Source organism: Chinchilla lanigera, unplaced genomic scaffold (assembly GCF_000276665.1).
Source record: "Chinchilla lanigera isolate Chin_1 unplaced genomic scaffold, ChiLan1.0 scaffold00030, whole genome shotgun sequence".
Lineage (NCBI taxonomy): Eukaryota > Metazoa > Chordata > Mammalia > Rodentia > Chinchillidae > Chinchilla > Chinchilla lanigera.
This window is the reverse complement of record NW_004955431.1, coordinates 22,824,280-22,829,467: the sequence shown is the minus strand read 5'-3', so window position 1 is coordinate 22,829,467 and position 5,188 is coordinate 22,824,280. Positions and strand designations below refer to the sequence as shown.

The window sequence follows — 5,188 nt, the reverse complement described above, 5'->3', positions numbered from 1 at the left end:
ATATTACCAAAACTAAACAATCTGTTAAGATGATGTCTTAATGCAATAAGTCTCCAATGCCATGCTTTTTTTTCCTTCTTCAACATTCTTAGTAGAAAATAAGATACGCTCTATTTACCAATGCTAATCAAATCACGGGACACTTGCCCCAAATTTTACCTTGGATATTTCCATGAGCTGATAATATCACTTAAATCCAATCAATAAAGAAAATGACACTATTAGTGAAGCTTGGTTAATGTATCCTGCATATCTTTTTAAGTTTACCTCATAGGAGCTATTATAGATGGGGATCAAGATTATTAATATATGAAAAAGTAGATATTTTACAGAATATTTAAAGAATTGGAAGGGACTCAGGAAATCAGCAAGTAAAGACGTATGTTTATTCTATCAATGGGGCAGATAGTAAATATTTTAGGTTTTACAAGCCAAGTCATCTGTCACAGCTTCTCCTTATGCATTTAAAGTCATAGACAGTAGTAAGCTAGTGGACATGGTTATGTTTCAATAAAGCTTTATTTACAAAAGCAGAGTGGATTTGGCCCACTGCCAATACTTTAATGATCCTCCAATGAATCCAAATTCTGTAGTTTAAAGATCAGACTCCCTAGGTCTGTTGTGGGAAAATAACTTGCCCAAAGCTAAGCAGCAAGTTCAGTAGCAAGTAGCAGAATTGCAGCTGAACTCAGCCCTTCCGACTTGCAGACAAGCACTTGCACCAGGCTGAATTAATTGTAATGTTGTATGGCTGCTTGGCCATGTCCAAAGGAAGGTCCGCCTTCTCCTTAAATCACGTCTGAAATGCTTTGTGCATTTGATGTTGATGGAATTGTGACGTGAAGATGATTCCTCAAGTCGCCAGAGAATAAGTTGCTTTTCAGAGACCTAAGCAGAATCACAAATAATAATTTTGAGGAAAGGAACATGAACATCCTGACAGTTAACCAAGCATGAAAATGCTTGGCTGAAAAGCCACACATGGCTTGCTTTATTAAAGACCATTGCAGCCTTGGAAAACTGCATTTCTATTGAATATTTATAACAAATACGATTGAATAAGAAGAATTTAAAGTGGGAAAAAATCCTGTGTGTTGTGATTCCAAATTAAATCTTATTTTCATGGTTGACAGTGTTTTGTATTCCTCAGGTTTGCATTATATAAAGAGCCATCTTCTTACAATGTCCTTTTCCAGCACCAAATAACAAGACTTTCTAGATTAACACTTGAGTCACCAACTTCCTCTTTCTAGTAGGGTTTTTCCTATTCTTTAACTTGATCTGTTCATGTGGAAGGAAGTAGAAGACACAAGTCCCTAGAAAATCATAAGTAGAGCAGTGGTCTGAGTCTTTCTTCACAAGTATGGGTAGGAAAAGGCTTTATAATCATTGCTGTAAAACCGACAGTCCAGAAAGGCATGATTGATGAAAGGGGATTGGATGTTCCAGTCAAAATGGTCCATCATTAACTAACTAAATGAAACGGGGTTTTCAAGGGGCAGCGGAGCACATTCTTCTCAAAAACATGGGCTGTGTTCAGAATGTTTCACTGAATGGGGTGGAGAGCCAGAGGAGGCAGCCATTACTTAATAGTTCCCAGCTTGCAAAGGTGAAATAACCCACACTATATGTTTTTTCAGTTTGATTTTGATGTCAATTTGCATATTTCTTACCCTGCAGATGTAGATGCATTTCCTGGTCTTGAAATCACAAAGAAGGTTTCCATATTAATATAACGCAGATAAAAGTCTGCTACTGTAATTGTTTTCTAGCATAGGCATTTTAAACCAACTGAGAACAAATTAAACTGCATTATTTGCTACCTTAGCTTATATACACAAACAAATATGAGTTCATGTACAAGATAATGCTACACATTTATGTGAAATTATATCTTAGCATCTGGGTTTCTGTTTTGATCAAAATAATAAAGAGTAGATTATCAGTAAATTATATTTGCTTTATAATACTTCATGTTAGAAGTTAACATGTATGCAGTATAAAGTACAGCATTAGAATACAGTAAAAATCCATACACTATTGGAATATTGGAGCATATAAATTTAAATTTTTTTCAGGTAAGAGCTTGACACCCCTGTACCCTAAATCCACCAGATTGCTTTAGGTCAAGGATAGCAAAAGCATGAATGATTCAGAGGAGCACCTTTTGAACTTTCCTCAACAAGACTTGAGCAGTAGGATAACTTAGAGTCCCAACTAGAATGGATACAGGTGGCCATTTCCCAGCTGGAAACATCTTGAAACAGTTTCCGTGCCTAGAAAGGAGGCTCTTGTGTCAGAATGGGGATTGCTCAAGGCGGAGGGCAAGAGAGTGTGCAAAGGAGTGCACATGAATTAGTTTAAGAGCAAGACCAACCACCTGAAAGGCTACTGGTGCAGAATCTCATTACCCTCCTCTCAGAAGCTGGCCTGAGAATTCAGAGTGGCCCCAAATGCAGTTTTCTTCGTTTTATTTCCTGAAGGAATTTCTGTTTTTATATCTGTATCAAACTATTAAAAATATAGGACACAGTGGGCTATAGTATTATTGTGCAAAAAAAAAGAAAGACAAGGAACAAACTATTGAATTAGAATAGACCCATGGTTTTGAATGTTTAACTATGATTTAAGAAATGCCTGCGTTTTTCGTGGATGAAAATCTTGGCTGAGCTCTCAGAACTATTCCAGCTTATCATATAGAATCTTAAGCACATAAGACTTTGTAGTTTATAGTTTTATATTAGCCTCATTCCTTGCTTCATTCTTGCTTTTTATTGTTTGTTTTTCCCTCTAATTTGTATTTTCGTGAAGCATTTTATGTACCCTTAGAAGTTACTTTAAGTCCTTTTTAGAACAAGAAAGAGTTCCGTACAGAGTGTGAGTTTTACACAATTATGGAAATTTGAAGATGTTATCATTCACTGATAAGCCCAAATTATTATAAGAAAAGCTGAAGTCATTAGCCAAATAAAGGATTAGCGTTAACAATGGACGTGAACCTGGAGTATAATTAATGAATTCTCTAATTGCTGTTCTGTGTTCACTCATTAAGCCTGGCTACCGAGTGGATATGTGGGCATCTGTCTCCAACATCTGTCATCTCAGTGATTCCAGGGTTGATTCCACGAAAGCCTGGGAAGAAGGTTGGGCCCATCTTCCTTACTCTTCTCTGCATTTCCCTTCAAAACCTGAACATGCTGTCAAAACAAAAGCCATTCTTTAGTTAGTATGTCAGTACAATGGGCAAAATCATCATCAGACAGGTTTAACCAACTTAAGAATTCCATGGAAAGATTAGAGACCATGCTCCTTTCCACCTTTGCTGATGTAGGTTGTACATGATCCTCAGTGTGACAGCTCCTGACCTTGTGTTGTGCTGAGGCTCAGAGCCTTCCTGGTTATGAAACAGCAGATGGAATGATGTCTCTTCAGATAGATGAGTTTCCCCAGCACCATGATTTATCTGTTGGGAAAAGGAAGTTCATGGTCAGGGTGTTGACTGTATCACCTAACTGCTCCCCAGCAATAAGGATCTTTGTAATCTCACTGTGTTCACAGACTAACTATACACATATAAACAGGAAATAAACTTATCTTTTTTATTTTGTTTTGTGATGACCTTTATTGGACTGGTGCTCTACATAACACCTTCATTCAAAATTGGAGGAACAAGAAGACCTCAAAGAAGGCAAAGGAACAGAAAGAAGACGAAGGAGAGTCCCTGTATCATTTGATCTGTTTATTAAATTCCAGGACTTTATATTTTAAAAAGAATTGTTTAGTAGGCTGTGATAAGAAGGGAAAAATTATACTTTATCTAAAGAGGAGTTGGCTAGCAAAAGCAATCCCAGGATGAAATCATGGCTGGAAACCATACTGGATTAAAACACTTTTCCTTTAGATATGGGTGAAAACTTGGATACTTAATTTAAAAGAGTTCAAGACATATCTATCTGTATATACCATAAAGTGCATTGGTATCTTTTTTGGGGGGAGGTTCGCTTGTACCTGCAAGTGGTTGTATACATAAATATTTGCCCATGGGCCTCACCATTATTAATAATAGACACTGGGATGTTTTAGAGTTCCAGTTACATGTGTGTATTAGGAAATACTGTCCTGCATGGAAAATGTGACCTTATAGAGTTTTTCTTTGCAGAAAAACAAGTCCAGCTAGTCAGTGATACCACTGCAGTCAAAATTTATCTGTGGGGCTCTCCTTTCACAGGTTCTGTGGGGAGATGGGGGGCTGTGTGGAAATCAGTGCATGGGGATAGCATGGGATAGAGAGTCAGGAGCTTTGTGTGGGGGTCAAGGCCTGTGGCTAAAGAAGTAGGCCAGTGACCCCAGCAGGTTTCGTCTTCGCTTCCTCTTGGTTTGTAGCAGACCTGTGATCATTCATTTCTAAAGTCCCCTCCTAGGTCTGACTGGTGTGAACATTGTGTCCTTTGCCCTTCAGGGGAAACAAAGTTTATTCTATGGTGGTGGCAGTCTCAGAAAATCACTCTTACTGGGGAAGTTGCCTCCTCTCCTTGCCGTAGGAATGATAATTTCCTCTCAGTTTAAGTTGATAGTGTGTTTGCATTTGGAAACTACCAAGATAAAAAGAAAATCTGAGTATCTCAGGGATCAGTCAATCCAGAAGATCCCATTTTATCATCCCATGAAGGTAAAGTGTATTGATGCATTGATTTATTCACTTAGCACAGGTTTGCTAAGTACATGTGGTGGCCCTGCTGCTACAAAGAGAATAAAGCAAAGAAAAGGAGATAGTATGCCCTGCCTTCCTGGGAACACACAATTTAACGAAGGACATGGATTTTTAAAAATAATTATAATTAGATAGAAAGAATAAAAATGATGAGCTACAGGAAGTTGTGGGGATATTTAGGTCAGGTGACCCAACCCAACCTAAGGGTCTGGGAATCCTCTCCTGGAGGAGCTGGCATCCAGCAGGGCAGTGTGGAGTTTGAAGAAGAAAGGATCAGGGGATTTAAAGACATAGTGAAAAAAAAATCAAAATATAACACAAAGGAAAAAAGTGGGTTTTTTGTTTGTCTGTTTGTTTGTTTTTTAAAGAAAGAGAGCTGTGAGATTGTAGAGGCTTAATATATCCTGAACTGGAGTCCTCAAAGGAGAAGAAGAATATCGAACAGGAAAAAAATTGAAAAAATAAACCTTTTTAATA

The 5,188-nt window shown here is 37.8% G+C and overlaps 1 long non-coding RNA gene across 1 annotated transcript; it reads right to left on the bottom strand.

Moving 5' to 3' along the window:
- Positions 1 to 586: 586 nt before the first annotated feature.
- Positions 587 to 3,452, bottom strand: LOC106148867. Its single transcript, XR_001234591.1, has 3 exons — positions 3,366 to 3,452; positions 3,062 to 3,197; positions 587 to 888 (listed from the first exon to the last, which is right to left on the bottom strand). It is a non-coding gene; the product is annotated as an uncharacterized LOC106148867 (long non-coding RNA).
- Positions 3,453 to 5,188: the final 1,736 nt, after the last annotated feature.